Below are 25,746 nucleotides of genomic sequence, written 5' to 3'. Positions count from 1 at the left end.
AAGAAAAAATGTTGTGAACTTACTTACATGAAACAAAGGGGCACCTCGAAGCTCTCAGAAAGAGTTCCTTTTAAGGTGGCCGGAACCTATTTATATGTGCGTTGGTTATGTTTTTGAATCATGTTTTTTTTGGCAGAAACGGTTTAACCGATTTCTATGATTTTCTTAAAGTTGCATCATTCTCTATGTTAAGTGTGCCAAAAATCATAGAAATCGGTTAAACCGTTCCTGCCGAAAAACGTAATTCAAAAACATAACCAACGCGCAAATAAATTGGTTCGATTCGGGGCCACCTTGAAAACAGCAAACAAAAGAAATAGATGAATTACGCTACAGCTAGAGGAACCTCGGTAAAACGAAGGGCCAAGGGACAGGCAAAATTTATTCGCTATATAGCGAGGTCTCGTTATATCGATTTTTTTTTTCACTTGCTTTACTACTTCTGGGCCGGGGTAAAGAAAACCGTTCGTTATACCGAGGACCTCGTTATATACAGGTTCGTTATATCGAGGTTCCACTGTAGAAACTACAGAAGGTTTGTTTTCAAAGGCCAACGTAAACACTTTTATGGCATCATCAAATCTGGCGTCACTAACACTGGCAAGTTTTCAGTTAAGCCTTAAATTAACTGAAAACCTGCTAGTGTTATTGCGCCAAATTTGATGATGACATAAAAGTGTTTACATTAGCCTTTGAAAACTAACCTTCTTTTGATTAGCTCATTTGCAGTAGGAATGGTATAACACCTGGCTCTGAAGTTGTCGCAATTGGTAGATGAGTAAATTCATTATTCAGCTATTGGTTCATTTGGAATGCTCACTTTGCTAGAACTTTAGCTGAATAATCGCTGGAAGGAAAATTAGTCTTCCTTCTGAAAAATGTCTGTCGAGTGGCTTCACTTTGTTTTCATTGTTCTAAATATGAATGTGCATGTTCTTGGTACACCTGAAAAACGAGGAACTAATTGCTCATATGTGAACTTCACTTGGGAAACATTCGATTTCAGTTTTCTTCCTGAAGGTGAAAAGAATTGGAAAGAGCGCATCTGCCGTCACATAAATAAGGGTCTTGAAGCCGAAAATGTGTCACTACTTACAGAGAATGCCACTTGCAAGTGGGCGATAAATGTTTCTTTTCCTGTGATATCTAACGCGTTGCCCAACTTGACATTGAAATTGCTTCCCCTTCCAGTTCTGGCTAAGAAAGAAATCTCCTCAAACACCGCGAAAGACGTTTTAACTGCTCTTAGTCAGACATGGAAACTACTTACCTTTTGCCTTTTGGTTGCTGTCCTGTCAGGAATAATTGTTTGGTTTTTGGTATGTTTTTTGTATTGTTTCGACCTTACTACATATTTATTCATCTATTCACTCGTATAAAACGCTTAATTGCTAACTTTCTGGCGCATAAATTTGCGAGAACTATATTTAGTCATATAACACTTTATGTTGTTAAATTTACGGGTTCCACGGTTTTTTCCTCAGTTAAGGCGAAGAAACTGAAAATTAAAAAAACATAAAAGGTGTGCACACACATAATATTGTTAATATTGTTGGTTTTCACATGACGTCACTAAAATTCAAACTACAAAATTATCGATCCTACCGAGAATTTACTTTCACGATGTATTAGAGCAACTGAAAACTAATTTTCATACAAATTTTCACTTCAAAAGGGTTCTTGGTTTTGTGATAGAGTACGCTTGAATTTCTAAGCTTTTGCGTTACTCGGCATTTACATGACGGCCAAGACAGCTGCCATGTAGGTAAAAAAAGACTTATTTCAGGGAATTTTGCTATCTAAACATTTCATGCATTAGAAAAAAGTATTACTTTAATGTTTATGAGTTCCTCGAAGAATAAATGCACGCTTTTGTAGCAAAACTCGGTAACAGATGTTTCTGTTGGTTTCTGTCCGCCATGTTGGTGCTCATCCGGATGAGCACCAGCATGGCGTCTCCATACAAATCTCTATAAGTTTGGGTAAAACATTTCTTCGGATATCTCGTATACGAAATATTCCTCTGACCTGAATCTGGCCGAGGGTCTTTGTATATTTACCTCCTTTCATTTCCCAGATTCTAGACTTTTATCTATTGAACGGTTTTGATTTTTATTTTGATCTATTTTGAATGGCGTGACTCTGAAAACTAGCAATAATAGCAAAATATAGGGGTGTTACTGTAGATACGTTCCATCGCAAAATATAAACCTTACAATTTTTCTGCCAGATAACGATTAAGGTGTTTTATTCATCATAGGATCACAAAACAAACTCCGGACACTTCCCAAAGTCGTTTAAGCACGGAATTCAAGAAGGCTTATGGTGGGCCACTGTTACTATGACAACCACAGGGTAGGGACATCATACTTTACAATTAATCTGCGCACCTGGGAATGGAGTTGACAGTAACGTTTAGCGAATACTCACAGCATTAATTTTGAAAAAAAAAAACAACAACAACAAAAAACAAAAAAAATTTCAATTTTTTCTTTATAAGGAAGTTTACAGAAGGCTAGGCGGTATATTTAATTGACTTTCGCTCAATTGCCATTATTTGAAAGTTTCCCAAACTAGATTATATTATCACAGAGCCTTCCTGGCTTCCTCCAGCTAGCTATTAAGGAGAACAAGATACGGTCACTGCGGACTACAGACTACGGTAATATACGGCGGGGACCGAGTTCGGGATTTACTGCACATGCTCGTTAGCACGCGGGTTTCGTAGAACGTCGTCTGGTCACACGCTACGAGTGAGTAGTCGAGGAGATTCGCTTAGTGAGGACTACGTAAGTATTTTTTTACCAATTTTTAACCTTTTAAACGTTAGTTTTATGTTGAACAGTCTTTCTGCAATTAAAGTTGAGCTGAAAAGAGGTAAAAAGTCGCATTTTTTACCTGTTTGTTGTTCTGATTACTGACGCCCTTCGAATTCTTTTTTATTACAACAGTGTGTTTACAAGCAGATTATGATGTCAACAGGAGATGAAATCAGGTAATTCACTTTCTTTTTCTACTTTTCAAAAGTGAACTGCGAACTTGTTGGAATCATGTACCTTTTCAAAATCAAAATAGATTGTAAAAGCTTTTATACATAACGGAAACTTCTTAGTGAATCATGACAGCTACGTATTTATTTGTCTCTTTAGTGTGTGCTCCAGTGGCCAGTCACACTTCTGAAAATGGCATTTGTATGAATTGTTTTTCAAATGCTTATACATTAATTAATTTACTGGTTTTGTGACCTAAAAATAGGCTGAGTAGATTGATATGCAGGAGGAGAGTTGAACCTTGGGAAGGGAAATGTGCCTCCGCTTCCGGTTTTGGCGCGTTGTTGATTGACAGTTAAATGAACCCGTGAAAATGAGGAATGAACAGATGTGTTTTTGAGCCTTTTAAGAACAGTTGAGTTAATATTTCTGTGTTTTATCGTGTCGATTAAGTGTTCGCTTTTAACAGTCGACTCATCGACATTTGGTCCACCTAGTTAGGATATTTTGTGTGAATTCGAGAGCGAAATGTGAAAAACCAAGGAGTATAGAGTTATTCAACCACCGAGTGAAATTCGTGTCAAACAGTGTAAAGCAAACAACAGCAACACGCGGGAACGTGGAAATAGATTTTGCAATTGTGTCTAAATTAAAATGAGTGTTTCAAACGGACAGAGAGACCAAACACTGAAGTTTTTTCCGTTCAGCGAGTTTGACAGTACGTCCAAAGCAATTAAAAGCTCAATTCTCAGAAAGAAACCTCAAGCAGAGAAACTCCCCCTTCAGTTAAAAGTACCCGAGCAAAAGTGCGAAGAAGAAATCACAGGCTACTGCTAGACCTTAAGGGACCGATCGTTAATAACGTCCCAGAGGGGGGCGGGGGTTTTCAGAAAAGTGTGGTGTATCAAACTTTACCTCCCCCAATTAATTACATATGAAAATTGTACCCCCCTTGGCAATAAAAATTTTTAAAATGCACCCTCCCCCTTCAACCCCTCTTCCATCCTTGGGCATTGATTTCATAACCTGTAAGATACCGGTAGTCAGCAGCGTAGCGTGAGATTTTGAAGGTTCACGCAGGGGAAGAAAAGTTAGCGCGCCGAGGGCGCCCCAAACCTAGGGGAGTCTGGGGGCATGCTACCCCACAAAATTTTTAAATTTAGGGTCTCCCAGGAAATGCCATCTCTTGCGTTCTCTGTAGGAAATTCTCAGTAAATAAAGACGAGGGGAAATGCAGTAATAAGTTGTTTATTTTACCCATCTCTAGCGTTATCAGTAAGGTACAGTGCTTACGGCAAAAAAGGGTAAAACAGTGACGCCATAAAGGAGTTACAAACAAAGAGCGAGATGTGTACCTTTCAGACAGACACACTCTGTTATAATACCATCAATATCAATTACGTCCTTCTGCTCATATGCCGAATTACAAGAGAGCTCAATCTCTCGTCTGCCTTGGTCCTCCTAAAGGAGTTTGCAGTCTCTTCAAACCGCTGAGGCTATGCTCAGCTGTGTGTATTGACACAGGATAAGTCAACAAAGTTATGAGAGCCCATGACATATAATCCGGCATAGAATTGGAGTTTGCTTGGTCAAAAGTCTCAACCAAGGTCTGTGCTTCGCATTCGGATCCATTTCACTCCACTTAATCAGTAAAAGGATAAAGGAAATCCTAACACAAAAACACCAATATAATGCGAAATATTTTTCCTGATTTAATGATAAAAATGCTCTCAGGAAATAAAATAATCTACATAATCTATATTTTTTCCAGATTTCAGCTGTATGCATAGGCGTATGTGCGCGGTCGTACATGCATGCTACATTCCTGGTAGGAGAAATACCTGATAGGTTCCTTGGCCGAGCTTTATACGGGCAACATTTTGTTGCCGACAAAGAACCACCAAAGTGGTCTTTTTTTGTCCTCTTTTGAAGGAAACGTGGATTTGCTTCAATCATAATATAGTTTGACAACTCTTACATAGAAGGCCAGTCCTGTGTCTTAATATTTCGCCCCCCCCCCCCCCTCACATTCTGTGCATTTTCAAAACTGACCCCCCAAATCAAGCCTCTTAGAAAATTGTACCCTCCTCCCCACCCCCCTCCGAAACCCCCGCGCCTCCGGCATGTAATAAACGATCGTTACTAGAAGTGTCTTATGAAGATGCTCTTGCTATTGAGGGTCGTGTTTCACGTGTACATCTGAGGTCAGCTTCCAACACTCAGACTGTTGTTGATGATAAACATTCCCTTGGTAAAGAATCCTTAACCGTTCCAGGCGTTGAAGAAGGCGATGACAATAGAGAAATTAAGCCAAATGTAAAACCGGAGACAAGAAAACCTCGAGGCGAAAATACGATGTGCAATCCACCTGCCACGGTGAGCCCAGGTGGGCCACAAGTCAAGCTAGATCGTTTTTTTGAGAAAATGCCTCCAGCTTTCACTAAAATTGTCAAACCAAGTGTGCCAAAATTTAGCGGAGATCCACTGGAGTACGGCGAAGTTTAAAGCAGCATTTAATGTGGAAGTTGACAAAAAGGAGGTTTATGATGCTACGGAGAGGCTTAAATCTCTGTTAGATGCAGAGAAAGAAAGTCCAAAGTCCTGTTTGGTAAAATTCATGCCAGGTTCTGATAAATATGAGAAGACATGGGTTGCGCTCGATGAACGTCTTGGTCGCGTGGACACTGTTGTGTCCGCAGCTAAAAGGCGTTTAGATCAATTCCCAATCATAAAGAAAGAAAATAGTTAGCAGATGAGGCAGTATCAAGAAATGGTGTTGGAGTTAATAGGCGTGTATAGGGAACACAACTTTGTTCATGAGTTAAACTCACAGATACCTGAAGCAAACGTTGCTAAGCTTCCTGTTCGTCTTTGCGGTAGATGGACTGAGTCTGTGGAAGGAAAATCGAAGCGGTCTACCTGGGAGTCGTTTGCGAACTGGCTAAAAAAAAGAAGCGAAAATATGCGAGTCAACATAGAGGTGGATGCAGGAGAAGCGAGAATGGAGAAGGTTTGATTCGACTAGGCGTGATTTACCTAAAAGTGGTTCACGTAGGTCTGCTGACAATGCGGTGCCAGGACTGTTTGCGCGAGCAACACAAGAGGCTCCCTCAGGGGATGAAAAGTTGACAAAAAACTTTCCAGTTCATAACTCGACAAGTCATACGTTAGAGTAGTGTAAGAAGTCTAAGGAACTGCCCACTCTTGAGAAGGAGAAACTCGTTGAGGAACATATACAAACTTTGGCTGCCTTGTCTATTGCCGGGCCATCGGCTGAACAAATGCAATGCTAAGAAAGCATGCAAAGTTGAGGGCTGGGCTATGCGTCACCATAATCTAGTTCATCAGGTTGACTTGAACATTATTGAGGGATCAAGAGCCAGAAAGCAGAAAAACTGGCAGTGGGTGAAGGAGCCCAGAAACCTTTTGTTCCGGAGGGTGATAACAAACCTCTAAATCTGTCAGAGAAATCGCTGGAGCAGTCAGGGGCACACAACGAGAATATAGTTCAAAACCACTTAAACGTAGCATTGTTGAACGTATTTTAGCATTTAAAAGGTAGATACAGGCATTTTTTTATCCCCTAAAAATGTTTCATCTTTTTAGATTTCCTAGCTGAAAGTCTAGTAATCCGAAAATTATAGGCATCAAAACTGACTTTTTCGAAAATTTCAGCTAGAAAAAAGGCTCCCGAAAATTCTAGGTGACCTTTTTAGGATAAAAATCCTTTAAAAATAGGCAATTATACAATTTTTTACTTATATTTTAGATGTTCAAAAATCCTAGGAGAGGCAGGCAAGCAAGAAATTTCACAAAAAATGTTCTGAAAATTCTAGGTCTCAAATCGTCTTCCGAACAGATATTTTGCGAAAATTGACGTTGGGTGCCCCTGGAGCAGTTTCATCACTCGGTGTGTTTAGGCTGCGAGGTTGGCGGTCGTGCGTTGGCTGAGGTGCTGCTTGTGGTTCTGTTCTCAGATAAAGGCGGGCAACAAGTTATGCCGTTGCGTGACTCAGGATGTAACACAACACTTATGGATGAAGAATTATCTCACTCACTTGGTCTTAAGGAACATAAAGAACTGCCTTATTGCTAGAGTTGGAAGAGAAGGGGTGAAGTACGTATTGAGAGATGTTAAAACCTTTCCTAACCCACGTGGTCTGGACCAGAAGATAAAGTGGTCGGCAATTAAACAGAACTTTAGCCACCTGAAAGACTAGGACTTGAAGGAAACAGACACGCGTCCAGTGCGACTGATAATAGGAAGCAACAACTCAGATTTGATTATACCAATGCAGATTGTGAAACCTTCAGGACAGTCTCATGCTGACAAAGTACCGTATGCAGTCGAGACACCTCTCGGTTGGGCAGTCAACAACTGGTTACCCGGTGAACAAAGAGTGGCATCACCATAAAACGCGTTTAAAGTGTATGAAACAAGTGCAGGCGACGAGGAGGAGTTGCAGCGGTTGCTTACTGCTCAGTGGGAGGTAGTAGAGTCATTAGGTGTGGTGAAGCTTGCAGATTCCGTGCGTTCAGTTGAGGACAGACGCGCGTTGGTAGTAATTGAGCAGACGATTAAGAAACTGGAGGATGAAGACGATTATGTGTCAGGGCTGCTTTAGTCTGCTACACAGCCGTTTTTAGAGTCGTCACGCAACGCTCCTCTCCACTAACGGCTGCTCAAAACCGAACTACATTCCTTTCCCGTGATTAGCCAATTATAATTCAGCTCCCATTTTCTGGAAGGTGTTCGCGCCACGTTTGCGGTACTGTGACTCCTCCAATCACAGCTTTGCTTTTATCGGTGCTCCATGTGTGAATGACAGAATAATCAAAATCGTCGCGTGAAAACAAGCAATTAACTACAGTAGTGTTGTCGTAGTCGAGTCCTATTCAAAATTTAGGAGATAAGTAGTAGCAGCAAGCAAGTCGAGCAAGTTGCGATACACAACATGGATGTGCTCATAAAGTTGCCAGGTTTAGTTTCGGGAAATCGCTCATCGATAATTTATAAGATTGCTTTTTGAATCAGTACCCTTGAGAGTTAAGTCTTGACAGGAACACAATGAACACATCTCGCACATTAAATTCTTAATTACATATCAGTACATATGCACGGTAAATGAGGAACCGACCGATCCTGGTAAAAATCTTCTAGGCCTATCAAACCTTTTTTTCACTTGGAACTTTCTTGACCGCTTAAAACAAACTTTTTTGCAAATTAACCTTTTCGTTGCTTGAAAACAGAGCCCGTCTAAATTCAGCGACGATTGATTGATTTGTCGAAAACTGAGAACGTGCTCGCTTCCTAGCACCCTGCGGCTCACGTATTGTCAAATTTCTTATACATGATTGTTCGTTAGACCACAAACACAAAGGGAAAGGAATATAGTTCGGTTTTCAGCAGCCGTTTGTGGCGAGGAGCGTTGCGTGACGACACTAAAAACGGCTGTGTAGCAGACTAGGGCTGCTTCGGCGCGAAGAAGACCCAACGCTTCCTTATAATCATGACATGGCTGTGCGGAGACTTGAGTCGTTAGAGAAGAAGTTTAAAACTAATCTCGAAATTACGGACCGATATGCGAAGTCAATCCAGGATGCTATTGAGAAGGGTTACGTGAGAAATCTAACTAAAGAGAAAGTATGCACTGACAGCAAAGTGACTTGGTCCTTACCGCACCGTTTCGTAATCAATCCCGAGAAACCTGATCGTCTCAGGAGAGTATATGATACATCAGCGAAATTCAGGGGTCCAAGTCTAAATGATAAAATGCACACAGGACAAGACTACTTGTCGTCGTTGTTTGGTGTTTTGCTTAGATTTTGAGAACTGAAGGAAGAATAGCGTTAGCAGCAGACGTGAGAGAAATGTACCACATGTTGCGTTTCCCCTAGAGTGATCAGCCAGCCATGAGGTTCTTTTGGAGGGAATCGCCGAACGAAGAACCAAGTGTTGATCAGTTTGGGAGAACAGACAGTTTTTGGAGAGAAGTGTCGGCGCCATCTCGGGGTAACTACACGATGAGGCGTAATGCAGATGAGAACGGGGGACATTTGCCCCTCGGCGTCAAGACTGTTTACAAGCATTTTTACACGGATGACGGTTTACCCTATATTGACTTGCGAGAAGAAGCTATTGAAATGCAGAAGCAGATGACAGAGTTATTGCGCTGTGGAGGTTTCAAATTACACAAGTGGCTAACAAATAACCCTAATGTATTAGCCACAATCCCGGTAGAGAATAGATCTCCGCGTTTCCTCGAGCTGAGTGAAAATAAATTACCTTGACAGACCGAGCATTAGGAGTTACGTGGGATGCTCAAGAAGATGTATTCAGGTTCAATGCACTTAAACAAGAACCAGAACCTCAAAGAGAGCAATCTTAAGCCAAGCGTTGTCTGTTTGGGACCCTTGAGGACTTCTCCTCCCGTTTCCAATCAGAAGCAAGATTATCGTTCTAAATCTGAATCGCTTTAAGTACGGATGAGATGATGAGTTGAAAGAAGCTGATCTTCATGAGTGGTGCGAATGGTTTAAAGAATCAGAGCTGCTTGAAACTGTGCAAATTCTGCGGGCACTATTCAGCCGAAATGAGCTATTTCGAGAAACTATCCTGAATGTGTTTTGTGACGCGAGCCAAGATGCTTACGGAGCGAGTGCGCACCTTAGACGAGAGTTTGAAGATGATGTAGACTAGTCGCTGGGAAAGGTCGAGTTGTGCCACTTAAGGCACAGACTATCTGTAGAATTGAACTAATTGGAGCTCTTATTGCTGCCTGTTTAGCTGAAACACTGGCAGCAGAGTTAATGACAAAGATAGAGAAGATAACCTTTTGGAGTGATTCTACCACCGTTCTTCACTGGTTTCACCAGACCAGCTCCAACTACAAGGCGTTCGTAAGAAATCGAGTATCCGAGACTTACACAATCATGAGTAACCTGGAGACTACACTAGGGGCGGGTACGGTGAGTTGGAGATACGTGCCGACAGGTGATAATCCTGCAAAATGATATTACCCGGGAACTCCACCCTGTAGGACTATACGTGAAGCATCCCTACAGCGCTGGGCTGGAGTTCCTTTACAAAGCAGCCGAGTTCTGTCCAGAAAACAAAGTTGAAGTGCCCCTGGAAGAAGACAAGAGAGAAACGAAAAGGCTAAGATGGGTCGGAGGTTCCCAGGAAATTGAGCCTGTGTTGGAGTGGAAAAGATGTTCGTCCCTAGCGAAACTAAGAGAGGGCTGGCGTACGTGATGCGATTTGTAAGGAATAGACGAGTAAGGAACTGCGTCAGACGGGACCAGTGACAGCAACAGACTTAAGAGCTGCTCAGAACCAGCTAGTGAAGGGAGCGTAAGTAGAGTCTTTTGGCGAGGAGGTAAGGTGCCTGGAAAATGGTCAGGAGGCTCATAAGCGGAGCAGAATCAAATCTCTTGATCCCAGAATGGAGGGTGGATTTCTAGTACTCGGTGGAAGGTTGCAAAAGGCACAAGCCCTCCCTTACAAGACACGACACCCGAAGATAATTGACTCACATCATGAGCTTGCGCAGCTTATCATTGAGGACATGCATCATACCTACCACGATCCACCAACCGAACATTTGCTGAATCAAATTAGACAGGACTATTGGATCATCCATTGTCGTTAAGCTGTAATGAACGTGAAATTTAACTGCAATTACTGTTATCGTCTCTGCTGCAAAACAGGATCTTTGGAAAAGAAGCTCTTAGAAATACTCTGGTCGAAGCAGAAGGGGGTACTAAACAGCCGCCCCATCACACATGTCTCAAACGATGCGGGTGATATAGAAGCGCTGGCGCTAAATCATTTTCCGAGTAATGAAGAGGCTGAAGTTAGTGAGAGAGAGATCAACGCAACGAAATTACGGCGACAGTCTCAAGCGCCTGTCAACACTTCTTTTGGAAGCGCTTAACCAAGGAGCATATGCCTAGTCTTATAGAGAGGGAGAAGTGGAGAGAGAATAGAAAGAATCTGAAGGAAGGAGGCGTAGTACTTGTTGCAGAACCGAACCAGCCACGCAGAATATGGCCTTCGGGTAGGATTGTGTCTACTCCGGCCTGGACAAGATGAGATGGTTCGAGCAGTCACGGTGCGTTCTCAACGCGGGGAGTACAAGAGACCAATCACCAAACTGTGTTTCTTAGAGGAAGGCAAGACCTACTGTAAGTCTAGAAACTGTAAATCGACTTGATTTTGTGTCGCAACGAGGGGCGGAAATGTGCCTCCGCTTCCGGTTTTAGGCGCGATTTTGATTGACAGTTAAATGAACACGTGACAATGAGGAATGAACACATGTGTTATGAGTCTTTCGCGTTAAGAAACGTTGAGGAAATATTTCTGTGTTTTATGGTGTTGACTCCTCGACAGGGAAATTAATACAGAACTATGGTGAATCGAAATCTGACACCATGATCAATTTGGGAGGCTTAGGTTTTACTTTGGATTTAAAATTAATGTTTTTTGAATTTAAACTTAACTTGTTTCCCCAAATAAAATAATTTACTGACTAGAGACAGCAGCCTAAGGACAGCTTTTTATGTTGTTATTGATCGACAGGAGATAAAACATTTCCAGGATGCAATTTTATAGCAAGAAAATATTTTTGATGCTACGTATTAATTTTATAGAATATGTTCCTTTTTTAGTGGACCGTTTCGTTGGACTGAAGCAAAAAATACTCTGCTCCTACGTGAATTATACTCCTTGGAGCCATCTCTGCACAAAGTTGGCTGCAAAAAAGATGACCAGAAAAGGAAGATGCACTTCCATGTAGAGATAAAGCCATGACCACATGGGCGAAGGCTGGAACAAGTGGAGAAGCCTCTCATTCTGGGGAAAAAAAGAGCCACAGAGAAGAAGACTGTAAAGAGAAGAGGAAGAAAAAGAAGAGCTAGTTCTGATCCTTTCCAGTATTTAGCAGAGAAAACACCTAAGGAAACAGACCTCAGAAAAGAAGAGCTGGAACTTCAAAGACAGCAGCTGCATCTTCAGGCTAAACAACAAAAAGAACAATTCAAAGTGCAACAAGAGCAGATGAAGCAGATGATGCAAAGTCAAGTGAGCACACAAAGCCTTATTCTTGCTCTATTACAAAAACGTACAAAGTGATAACATTTGACAGTTTTATTGTTTGAGAGCTTGGTTATTTTGCCATCCCACACATTCAAGACAATTCAAAGGGGCATTTTGGAGACTCTAATATGTTGTTTTGTTTCACAGCTCCTTTATCAAACTGTTGCATTTTTTTGTTAGTTATCAGAAAATTCCCCCACAATACATAAGCATGCGTGGTGAACTTTGTTTAGTAAATTGTTGTAAGTAGAAACAAGAGAAGCGATAACTTGTTTATTGTCCTTGTTTTCAATAATACAGGAATTTAACAATTTTTACGGAAGTGGTCATGAAATTGTTATTTCTTTGACAGTTTGGGTCCATTATCTTTTTCATACAGGAATTAAGTTAGCAGTGAATATAAGTCACTGTATTGGTTGATAGTTAAGTTGTTGCACATACCACAGATGACTACCATGGCAACTGCATACTTAACTCCAAGGTTTACCAACTTCATTCCATTACAACAGTGGAAAATTAACTTAGTGTCAATCAGAGTTTTCTGTGCCCTCCTTCACCGGTTCAGAGCCCCTCCCTGACCAAACACCCGGCAAACAAAGACAACGCTGACCAATGTTTTAAAATCTGAACCGTGCTTTATAAGAACTTCATAGGTTATACTAATCGGTCGCTTTGTCCTGGTTTCAAGTGAACATTTCTTTCATTCTTTTTAAAGCCTTGCTGCTTTCTCTTTTTAACTTTCATTTTGACGGACTGAAGACTCACCAGACACTAGCAATGAACTTGTATGAAAAAATAAAATCTGGAATCCTGGATTAGCTGCTTGAACAACAAGTATTATATTTTGCAACTTGGCATGGGCTCAAACATCTCTATTTGATATACTATGGTGTCAGTAGGCCAAACAATCTTGAACAGTTGGTGGATCAAGTTGAAAATGTGTTGATTTTGTGTTACTATAAAGGCAGGTAAGAATATTTCTAGACAGTGCCGAAACTATATACTGCTTTCCAATTGCGCTTAATCCTGACTTTAAGTTTTTCTTGAAATCTATGAACTTGAAGGAGTTGGAGATATCGTCAATAACAGCCATTTCACCAGGTTGTACGAAAACTAAGACCCTCGAAAACTAAGACCTAAGACCCGTCTCACTGTTTGGAGATTACGAAAACTACCGAAGATCCCCTAAAATGGAATCCGTCGAAATATGAAGTCACATTGTAAGCGACATAGGTCTAACCTGTCAAATTATCTTCTGTCCGATTCTTCCCACCGAGTTTTAGGTCAAATTTAACGGTGAATTTACGGGTCTTAGTTTTCGCAATTTCGAAAACAAAGATCCCCCTAAGATCCTCCTACAAAACCAATCCGTAAAATATATATGAAGCCGAATTACGGCCGTTGAAAGACTATAATCCGTAAAACAACCAAAAACTATCATTCGCGTTCTGACGATCCGCTTCTTCTAATAATTTGCAGACCGTATCAGTATTGAGGCTTTAAAAAGAGGATGAAAAGCCATAGACTACCTGGGTATAATTGTACACTGAAAATATGCCTCACCTTGCCGATTGATCTATAATTTTGGTTGTTTATCCTTAAAAATCGTAAAATTGGCTTTCCACTGGAGATGGATTTTCGCCTTCGTGTCTCTGAGGCCGTGATTGCGTTATGTATTGTAAAGAATATACTCTATAGCAGAAAATTCTTGTGTTTTGTTTAATTTTATTTTTTCTGAAATTAAAAACGCAAAATTTTCAAGATGATGCCATGCTAGTACAGGAAATTCATTCATTCATTGATTTTAGCCAGTATCCCTCACAAGCTAGTTCTCCTTGCCCCCACCCTACCCCTCAACTACCCTGACACTGTAACTTTTCACCTGGTTTCCGGTGAGCTCCGGGGTGTGGCGTGTAGCATATACTCTTTTTTTTTCGCCCTTTTAATGAATTGAAGCATTTTTCTGGCAATGGCTTAGGCATGGCCAGAAAACGAAAAAGAAAACTGTTTTGTGTGATATGTAACCGATAACGCCGTTGACCTTTAGTGCGACAAACGCAGACTGCAGACTTGCAGGCTGGCAGGTAAGCGAGGTAAACCATGATGTGGAATGCTTCAAAAGATTCTATTCTAAGAATCTATTTTAGGGATAGGGAATCTGTTAAAGCATTTCACAACAATGTTTACCTCGTTACCTGCCAGTCTGCAGTCTGCGTCTGTCGCACACCGGTACGAGGTGGGTAAGCCGGGTCTCCATAGAGACATAGGACCTCCGCCATTGGACTTAATGTGTTTGCAGCAGGCCAGCCTCTTTGAGCATCCCTGCATCGTGGTGTGCACCCTCTGACCGGACCATAGAGATTTGCTATCAAACCATTTGGCAGTGCTATAGAATTTAAGCACATGAACACGATTGTGCCCGTTGTATACAACGCTCTGTTTTTCTCTAGAGCGGCACATGGGGCCAACCGTGCCGTCAGTGAAATCACAACAATTGGTAAGTGGACTTCCTTGTCTTGTTATAGCAGAGACGTATTCTTGAAGGCAAGCAGGGGTGAGAAATGGCTGATTCCAAGAGGTTAAACGAAACCCGTGTTCATTAAAAACCCAAACTATCATGCAAAGCTCTGGTACCGGACGTCCAAAATTTGAAATTACATCGAAATAGCAGCATGCGTATGCTAATATTTTTAGCAGTAAACCGAAGTCCTTCTAAGCTACTGCAAACTGTTCCCTGTAGGCACTTGAAACTAGCCGGAATCCGCAATGCATTCAATAAAATCGCAGTATCATCCTTGGCCACCCTGAAGTGAGCTTCGCACTCGCAAGAGTTGAACACATCCTAACAGAATGGATCAAAATTCTAGTCTGGAAATTGAGGATTAACGCGTTAGTAATAATCGTAAATAGTAATAAACTCTTCATCATCGAGAAAACCATCGGGAAAAGCGATTAAAAGGGTGTTTCTAACATCTTCGAAAGAGATTTTCTTTTCCAAGCGCAGCCGTAGTCTAAGTCTTCGTTGTCACGATCTTAACGTCAAACAACAGTAAAATTTTCCAGGTCTCTTAGCGTAATCGGCCCAGTCCACGCGTGGCTTGGACTCTCACGTCCAGAAGTAGTTCGTAGTCCGTAGTGACCGTATCTTAAAGTCCCTATTACTTGAGCACTACCGACTGAAGATCTCGATTAGAGCGTGCATAGCTGTCGACGAAGGTTCGCTCATTAAAACGTTCGCTTTTGTAACTCAGCATATGTTTTCTTTCCAGATCATGGTATATATTATTCAAGAATTTGTTCATACTTAGCGAGCGTATATCGGGTTATGGATGCACGCAGGAAGTTTGGAGAGCACGAAAGATGGGTGAGATTTTGCGCCTCGAGCAACTCTTATCTTGAGTGCTCTCCAAACTTCCCAAGTGCATCAATAACTTGTTATACGCACAGCTAAAAGCATAAGCAATTTTTTTATAACATATCTGACAAAAATGCTTGCTTTTTGATTAACTGCAAAATTCTCAAAATTGTTAAGTTAAACGTGTTCATAATAGAGACCTTTAGATTCGAGGACGAGAACGACTAAGAGTACGAGATTTAACTTACAGTCGAATTCGTTGTATCGCCCTTCAAACTTCGAATAGGTTTTTCTGTTCCGTCCGAATCATTTGAGTGTGGGTGGGGTCAATGCAAGTCACAATGCAACGCGCTCGCTCAGCTTGGACCGCAAAGACAAAACTGAGAATGAGTCTAGACTGCTCAAGAATAACGAAGGAAATCGCGAGATGAGTGGAATTTTTGTCGAGGGCGGGAGGCAGACATAAGATAAGAATAAGAAAGATCAGAAAAATCTGTGAAGAAAACTGATCGATATATTATTGCCCGAAACATGGCGATCAAAAGCAACGAACCTTGCAACACAGAAACAACCAAAGTGGATCAAAATGCACCAATCGAAAGTAAACATGTGTTTCCTAAGAGGTCCGCCAAGATGACTGACGGAAGAGAAAAACCCAAAATTCCTTCGAAGTTTGCAAAACGCGCAGCACGATACAACGAATTTGGCTGTTAAATTTTTCTCGCGTATTCTCAAAAGATAGACACCCCGGAAAGCTTCATTGTCCTTTTTTATTTTTATTAAAAAGATAGCACTGTTATCTATATTGAAGGATGGAGTTTAAGCCCTCTCTCGATCGCAAAATGATAAAACTTCTAACATTTGATAACTCGTTTTCGCCATTACGACATTCTCGCTAAAACTCGTAGTAGAATAATAACTAATAATAATTTAATTCTTATATTGCGCGCTTCCCATGAAATGATCAAGCGCGCATTACATGATTTCTATCTATAAGAATTTAATACAGGGTATCTAACTAATAATTATTTAAAATATACTATGATAAAATTAAAATATACAACATACCGTAAAAGTCCGAAAATAAGCCCCGGGGCTTATATTTTTCAAAGCCCTCTTTGAGGGGCTTATATTCGAAAGGGGCTTATCTATGCAAGAAAATTTGCGTTTCAAAATCGATTGAGCTAGCCTTATAGTTGCGCGTAAATTTACTGTTTTTGCTTTGTTTTACTTTGTATTTGAGGGCAATTTTCAAAGTGCAAGACCCCGGGAGGCTTATATTTGGAGGGGCGATTTAACGGAGGGTTTTTTGCGTTACCGGTTGTGGGGGGCTTATACATGGAGGGGCTTATTTTTGGGGATTTTACGGTATTGTAAGATACTAGTAATTATCGTGATAAAAATTAATAAAAAGCTTCCCTAAAGAGGTGCGTTTTCAGATGGCACGTAAAAATCCCTAGATCTGTAATAGAACGAATCTCACGCGGAAATACATTCCAGAGTGCCGGAGCTGCGACCTGGAATGATCTGTCTCCTAATGTAACCCTCCTTTCATAAGTTGGCGTTGTAAGCAACAAAGCATCCGAGGAGGATCTTAAATTATAATTTCCTGATCTTTTAATTGACATAAGTTCTCTTAAATACGTTGGGGCGAATCCATGGATGGCCTTAAAAACAAATGGTAGAATCTTAAAACTAATGCGTTGCCTAACCGGTAGCCAGTGCAGCTCGTACAGCAACGGCGTTATGCGACAGTAGCGTGGCGCGTGACAAACTAGTCTTGCTGCGGCATTTTAAACGCGCTGAACCTTATTCAGGTGAGAAGCTGGCAAGCCATATAAAAGACTATTACAATAATCTACGCGCGAGGTAACAAACGCATGTACGAGGGCTCTATGAAGAATGAAGACGGCTACCAAGTTTTCGTGCCAAAATGACGCTGGTTCACGCTCGTGCAATACTTATCTCGTCCTCGTAGTCGTACTCGTCTTAGAATCTAAAGGTCTCTAATGTTTATTTTATTGGTAGCTATGGTGACAAGACTCCAAAATCCACACTTGCTCGGGTATATGCTTCGCTGTGGATGATCGTCGGATTGATGTTAATGTCACTCATTACTGCCCAGGTCTCCTCGACCATCACCTCTGAAAACCTGCGCTCCTTGGATGAAGAGTTTGGCAAAAAGGTAAAATAGCCACTTAAGAATTTATATATTTTTAAAAGCTTTAACAAGGAAACGAAGAAACTCTAAGTCATATCGGCAAAGTCCGATACAGCCTACAAACACTAGTTGAATGATCAGATTGCATCTTTTTATATGTTTTTTCTTAGCGGTATACGTGGTGTTTTAACCATCGGACGCAAAACTCACCCCAACCCCCCCTGGTTCAGGGGGGGGGGGGATTTCGAAACGATTTTACCTTCAGTGGAAAGCCTTTGATCCTCGCAACAAGGTGAGGTACATTTTATGGGTGGTGGCGCTGCTAGAGGCCGCCATCTTGGATTTTACCAAGAATTAGAAATCACGTTAAAATCCCGAGAAATGGTAATTTTTGTACTTGACATGTAAAATAACACATAAATACGCACTTTGCATCATTTTCTTCGCAAGCTTTACTCTTAGTATTGAAAATAGTTGAAAAAACATGCATTTTCACTGAAAAATGGCTTGATCACCTGCGAGTTACTGAAATCGGCAGGTGCTGATGTTTTCTCGTCAGGGGGGGGGGGGGGGGGGGCAACCACCCCTCGTTTTACGTCCGAGGATTAAGACACCAAAAGACACCGAGTCGGAAACAAAGTCAACATCCTCTCTTTACTCTTTCTTCATCGCTTAACTTTCAATTCTCGGATGCAAGTACGAAGTACACCATAATCTTTCCAATTCTTCCGGGAAGCAAGCTTGACGACTCCCAAAAGCAATACATCCAATGAATTAATGAAACTATATATACTACAGACGGTCCTGGAAAATGTGTCAGCATAGTAAATGTTAACAAGAACAATAAAAAAACTGATATTTGCCTTTCGATGTTGACCGGCGTTCTAAACAAACCCATTGTTCAGCTGCTGATAAAGTGTATGGGCATCGAAAACTAACGAAGAGGAGGCACATCTCATAGATCAAATATATTTTTTTGCATTTTGTTCCACATTGTTTACGGTGATGATTACAATGTTTATTTTCAACCGTTGTCATGTTCGCGAAATGGCAGTTTTCATCTAGAGCACAGTACCATTGAGAGCGCATTTCATAGAATTTAAGGTTTAATTGTTATACTTGAAGACAAAATGCCAAAGTGTGAGAGGGAAAGACTAGCACTATGTGTTACAAGGCGATAGGCTACTTGCACTAAGAGGTCATGTGACCAATGCTTCCTTTAAACATTGATTTGGAATTTTGGTGATGCCAAAAATTGACAGAGCACATAAAAATTACCTTACACCCGAAATTTGAGAGGAAACGCATTTAAGGGACACATTTTATGGCACTTCGATTTTACAACAAAGTAGTATGATTTGTATTTGCCGCCAAGTTGGAGGGCATACTCTTGCCCTCCAACATGGCGGCCAAAACTACTTTTTGCTTATATCTTGTTGAACGTTTGATAGTTACTCTCAGATGTGCTGTAAAGGATACCACATCAACTTTTCAACATTTTCCTTGAAGTTTAAGTTATAAGTTTGTGTTCAGAAAGAGGTAATTCATAAATTTAAAAAATTACATTTTGGTCAAGTGACCAGCTACGATCTGACTCATTTTAAGAAAATGGTGCGGGTTTGAAAAACCAAATCAGTATTATCACATCATTTTGTTTAAGATATGACCCACTAATCGTTTTTCGAAGGCAAAATCGTATAACTTTCATTTTCATAAAAACGATGTCATCACATGACCTCTTAGTGCAAATAGCCTATTTGTGAACGACAAACAAAGGATTCACGCCATGTAAGGGAATCCCAAACAGTCTTGGATCTGGAGTCTACGCTGTGGATACCGGATTCCCAGGTACTGGATTCCAGTCTTTGTCAGTGAAACTACGTTTCTTGAGATGTATTCCGAATTCCACAAGCATTTTTTGCGGATTCCGAATTCCACGGACCAAACTTTCCTGGATTCCAAAATCCGGTTGCCCTTACATCAGCCTCAGGGAGTGCAGCACCATTGTTTTTATCTTTGACGTTTACTCAGCCCAAAAGGGGTTGTTTTCTGTTCCTTCAGCTATTCCTTTAGTATTGATGTATTGATATCTAAATATGCTCTTCGTAATACTGCATAATGATTCTAAAAAAATTGAAAAGGAAAATTCGCATTTGACGGGTCCAGTGTGATACTTTCCAGGTTCATTAATCACAGTTTAGCCATTTCGTAAACATCAAGTTTTTGTTTGACTCTTTATTTTCTGACCATCTACAGTTTCAATCTCTTTGCCCGTTCGCAGCTTTATCATGTAAAAATTTCCTTCCTAGATTGGAGTTCCAACGGGAAGCAAAGAATTTTTTAAGGACAGCAGCTTTGAAGCTCATTCAGTGACTGGTAAATAGACTTTTTTCGAACGATTTCTTGTATAAGTTTTTAATCTAATTTAGTTTGTGTATATAAAGAAAAATTAAACTTAAAAACCCGGCGTTACTCGACGTTTCGATGTTTCAAACATCATTACCAAAAGTGCGAAATGTTAAGTTTCAAAGTTGTTTAAAGAGCCGAAGTTTGAATCAATTAGACTGTATTCGTGCGTGTCTCACTGTTCTGTAGGTTTTTTCATAGAAAAGCTTAACAATAGGTGCAGTTACACGGGACACTTTTACCGTGGAAAATGGGTAATTGGCGTGGTGCGTGTGACCGGACTGTCCCAAGGTAAATTTACCATGGAAAATATCCATGGTTACGTCAAAAAGAAGAAAGAAACCGCCCATGACATTTAACGTGGTAAATAGCTGAGGGTTTTCGATACCCAAGGCAAACAGAGCCAATCAGGTTTCTTCATTTGACACCAACATTAAACCACAAAAACTATAATTTATTTTTCGACATTTTTGGCTTTTTTTAAAATTTTACCTTCTTGAGCTATTTTAAAAAAATAGCTCATTTCTCTGTGTGGTCTGAGCGTATGTATCTTTGTGGCTGTGTGTGTTATGATGTGTGTTAGAGGGGCCAATAAGGTTGAAAGTACTATGATTTGAAGCTAGGAACCGACGAGATTTTGGCATCTAAACAATGACATTGTCAAAAGTCAAACAAGGGTACTTGTGACTGCCCCGATCTTGGTTCTTCACAATTACTAGTTTTTCGTCTTTTATTACGGCTAAAGGTGTTTAGAAGAATAACATTTAAATATCTTCAGGATTCAAACACTAAGCAGTAACGGAGCTGTTTAGGGGCTCTTGTTTTTGTGTGGGTGCTGCTTCGAGACATTTCTGACCTAATTTGGCTACCTCGAACGGTGCAACGTACGTATTTGTTTAATTATGAGTTCTGTTTCATCTGCTTCAAGGTAGACTATAAAGGATCATATATTTTTCAAAGTGCTTCAAATGAGACGTTAATAACTGATATTTAGATATGGACTTTAATTCGGTAGTATGCGGCCTATAAATTGTGGTTTTAGAAGTTTCAAAGGAAGCTTTTTTTTTTTGAAAGCTATACCGAGTAAGTTAATCCTGTAAATATAAGCTTTATTCAGTCTCGCTTACAGAGTTCAACAGACCTTTTTCGTTCCGGCAAACGTGAATTAAGTGAACAGATGATACATGCTTGCTGCTTAAGAGTCCCCGATTTCCTTGAAGGTACTTTCCCCTTGATTAAGACAAAAAACATCATATATTTAGAAAAAAGTATAACTAGCAGAAACACATTCTGCAATCCTTCATTTTCTTATCTTTTCTGAATGTGCTCTTTTCATTTGTGCATTTTCACTGTAGAATATTCCACAGAAAAGGATCTTTTAAAGAGCCTTGAAAATGGAAGTGTGGACCAGATTTGGCTGTTTGATTGCAAAGCTAAGGCAGACTTCCCTCTCATGGTTGTAAAAGTTCATCATGAAGCACCAGGAATCGGGGTACAAATAACGACACGAGATACAGAAGATGGTCGGCATTTCTCAGATTGGGTTGAGAAAAATCGTTATTTTGTTGACGAAGATGATTATGATGATGAAGATTGCAGATATCCGTTAAATGGAGGACCAGACCAGGGGTGTTCAGATGTAAGAAAATTTCATTTTCTATTTCATTTTAGACATCAGTTGTGTTATTGTCTCGAATTCTCCGATACGAAAACGTCCATTCTGCATGAACTAAATCGCAAGAAAACTGTAAAAATTGAAATAAGTACTTTAAAGTTAGTCAGTTACCATTGCTAGCCCCCTTAGCGTCATGTGCATGTAAACCACCTCCTCCGGCTAGCGTCACAATCTTTCTCTGTCAACCCCTGCCCACTGATTTTCTTTCGTCCCAAGTAAGGCAATCCAAGACAGTTTATCTGGATTCCAAGCCGTGGATTCCGGATTCTACGCACTAAATTCCAGTCTTTGTCAGTGTAACTTGGATTCTGAATTCCAATAAGAGTGAATGATTCTTTCTTGATTCCAATCGTAAGTAGGATTCCGGATTCCTTGAGCTGTATTCTGGATGCCAAAGCTCAGGATTCCGCATTCATCAAGCAAATTTTCCCTAATTCCGTACAGTTCCTGATGCAAAAATTCGGCGTGTTCCGCCTGAATCCGGATTCCGTTGCAATCTAATAAGCGTTTGAAGTGGTGTGAGTTACCGGCGAGACTCGAATCCGGATCATCCTTAGAGTCTAATTCTCTGGCCAATCCACTCTGCTTTCTCAGTTTAATTTCTTGTGTATTTGAATTTGTTTCTTCAACAGAAGCGCTGCTTTCATTTGTTAGACTATGGCAAATCCCGTGGCAGTCTGAAGAAGAATACGGAAAAGAAGATGGAATTGATCGATTTCTTAATGTGTGGCTTGGCGGGACTGCTGGTTGTTCTTTTCATTGTTGGAGCACTGGCAGAAACCTGCTTAAAAAGGCTAAAAACCAAGACAAAGAAGCCTCCTAAAGGTCCGTTTTACATTCTTAAGATACGTTAAAGATTGTCTTGACAAGCTCTTGACCCGAACTTAGCTGACATAAGTACGTCAAAACCGAGGCTAAGAGCTACAACGGCAGGATGCGCCAGCGTACTAAGTCATAAACCGCTTTCTTCACTTTTCCTACTGCCCGGGTATTTTGGTCGCTCTTTGCTATTCACTCTTAAAGCACCGGGAACCAATAAACCGTGCCGGAATCGGGCAGTAAGTTGCCTTGCCTCCACTGCGCAGTGAATTTGGCAGTAAATACGTCTTGCATGATATGGTTAATAAGTAATTCCTGTGACATGCGAATTAGCGTCTAGTTACCAATCTAATCAGTGAATGTATCAAAACAAAAAATAGCATCCTCCAATCATACGATGTTCAAAGGAGGTCATGACCAAACTTGAGTTAAAATGACCGGCGGACTTGTCCATGCATGTCATTTGTCTCTAAATATTTTGAGCAGTGACGTTTGCGGTTACAGTGGTAATATAAGCTTTAGTTACCACTAAGAAGGGTTTAAGGAATGAGGTTATTAGCCCACCGCCCACATCACGCAGAATGCAGGGACATCATTAATTATTCATAACCAGCGAAGCGGCAAATTTGAATGCGAGTTGGTTGGGAAAAGCTCCAATAAGAGAAGAAAGGGCTGAAATTAGTCAGGTAGCGCTGACAAAACTTGCTTTCAGTGCTTTTCAAAAGCCAAATCCTAGAACCCTAAGGGAGGTTTCTTGAAGAAAAATGGTGTACTTACTTTTTGAATCTAAAACGAAAAAGATGAACAAGCTAAGAGTAAGCATTATCCCTTTTAACTTGAAAATACAGCAAGAATGGGCGTTTTTAGCATGGACTCCAGGCACTTTGGAAAAGAATTTTCTGAAAATTTACGGTGTTTTCAAAAAACCTACGCGCAGCTTTTGAAAGATGGATCTTTTCCCTAACAGAATCCGTTTTAATTTGAAAATCGGTTGAGTAGAACCACTATCCCTTTCACTTTGAAAACTTCTGGTAGGAGATGTGTTCGAAAATGGCGTGTCTCGAGCAAGCGAGGTATAATTGTCTTAGGCCCACGAGTGAATAGTCTTTTGACCTCGCAGTAAGTTTATGTACGACATAATCAAGATTTCTCGCGCGCTGAGATAAATGGAAAATTTAATTTTTCTTTCTGTGGTTTAACTTTTGAAGAAACAAAATTCCCGCAAAATAAAGCAAAGTGATTTTGTTAACCTTCACTTTGAAATAAGCGCACATGCGCTAAAACGAGTAAACAATAATAGCGTGCTGCATTCATTGTTTAGTTTTCCACCTACATCATATTAATGGGCATCTTATATTAATACATCCTATTAATACCGGTCAGATGTCGCAATGAATAATGCGGAAATCGAGAATATCAACGATAGGTAGCTCTTTTCAGAGCTCTTAGACAACGCGATCAACGTTTCGTATCCACAAGGTGCCTCCCTTTGTGGATGTAAAATATTTCATTTTCTGCGGTCTTCAGGTAAACGGAGAAGCAATCTGGGAATGGCGGTAAGTTTATGGGCGGCTCGAAGATGGAATTTGATTTGCTCCAACGAAGTATTTTATCGATTTTTACCACCAGGATACGAGCTGCTGAACTAACCTCGGGAACGTGTTGGCAACGTAGTAGCAGTGAGCATCGGGCGCTTTTGTTTTCCTCTCATTACAAAAAGTCAACCTACTACCCCGACATTACGGTTAATGTAGGAGCTAATTAAGTCTTTTGACCTCGCAGTAAGTTTATTTACGACATAATCAAGATCTCTCGCGCGCTGAGATAAATGGAAACTTTCATTTTTCTTTCTGTGGTTTAACTTTTGAAGAAACACAATTCCCGCAAAATAAAGCAAAGTGATTTTATTAACGTTAACTTTAAAATATTCTCAAATGCGCGATTTTGCAAAAAAAAAAAAGGAGCTAAAAGGAGACAACAATAATAGCGTGCTGCATTTATTGCTTAGTTTTCCACCTACATCATATTAATGAGCATGCATCGTCGTGCATTCTTGGCAACCAATGGTTGAAGCGCTTTCATAACGTCTAAGCATGACTGCCCGTAATATGACAGATCTAAGAGCTTTGGTGAACTGGAGGTAAATGTCCCGAGAAAAATAGCCATTCTGCGCGATGAAACCCACTATGGAGGACCAGAGGATCACTCCGCTGGCCTCTACCCTTCGATCTGTTTAGCATGGGTGGCCCTCACCCCACCAGGAGTATAAAAACCCAGCCGACATAAGCTCTTAGGATCAGAGAAACAGTGCAAACGTCCCACCACGATAGTGTAGTTATTCCCATGTGGAGGGGATTATAGCTGTCATTTATAAGTCTCATAAAACGCGAAAATTCAGGCGTTTTTTTCCAACAGAGTTGTTTTCATTTTTTGCTCTCTATCAAGAGAGGATAATGGGGCATTACTCTCTCTTATCTCTATTGATGCCTTTTTTTGATGCCTTACCCTTCCAGTGTGGTAGTAGTAGCCTTGAGGAAGAGACAAGGATCAAGGAAACACTTCAGCGACATCTTAACAGATTAACCGTAATTACCATCTTTATTTCTCAACAGATGTCGAAAAGGGAGATACTCACGCAGAAGGAATGGAAAACCCTGGAGGCCCCATGTCAAACAACATTTCATAAAAGATTTTCCACATCGCACAGTTAATTTTTTATATAGGATTGAGGGCCTCTTCACATGAGCCAGTAGAACGGGCTGCATGGCCCGGTTCACGCCGGGACCATTTTAGCCTTGGGTTCATATGAGAAATTTCAGCCCGGTTTCCGAAATGAATTTAAAAAGGCCAAAGATCCTGGGGACGAGTTATGGTGCCAATTTCGAGAAACAACGCAAACGTCGCGAAACACAAAAATTATCGAGAATTCGCGTCTTTCATAGCTATGGCAACTCTTATAGCTGTATCACTGCGGTTAAATGAGATGCTTATTATGTGGAAAATACAGCAGGCAATGGGAAGATGCCGTCCAGGCCGCCAGAATTCATCCCGCTTTCATCCCGGTAACCGGGCTGAAGTGTTCATATGGCCAAAAAATTTTAAAACACTTACCGAGATCCCGGTTGGAAAAACGGAGATCTCGGGAACCGAGCCAGCCCGTCCTCTCACATGAACACATCGAAAATTTTATAAAGGATTTAGAGGTAAGGCGAGGTCTCGGAAAACAGGGCCAGCTCAGTCAAC

General features: G+C 40.7%; 1 long non-coding RNA gene and 1 pseudogene across 1 annotated transcript; one reads left to right on the top strand and one right to left on the bottom strand.

Annotated features, from left to right (window-relative positions):
* Positions 1 to 940: 940 nt before the first annotated feature.
* Positions 941 to 17,621, top strand: LOC140928704 (uncharacterized). The gene is made up of 3 exons (XR_012164661.1): positions 941 to 1,319; positions 2,261 to 2,355; positions 17,471 to 17,621. It is a non-coding gene; the product is annotated as an uncharacterized lncRNA (long non-coding RNA).
* On the bottom strand, positions 14,279 to 16,324 carry LOC140928623 (uncharacterized; annotated as a pseudogene).
* Positions 17,622 to 25,746: the final 8,125 nt, after the last annotated feature.

Source organism: Porites lutea, chromosome 2 (genome assembly GCF_958299795.1).
Source record: "Porites lutea chromosome 2, jaPorLute2.1, whole genome shotgun sequence".
NCBI classification, from domain to species: Eukaryota; Metazoa; Cnidaria; class Anthozoa; order Scleractinia; family Poritidae; genus Porites; species Porites lutea.
This window is presented reverse-complemented; position numbering and strand designations above follow the sequence as displayed.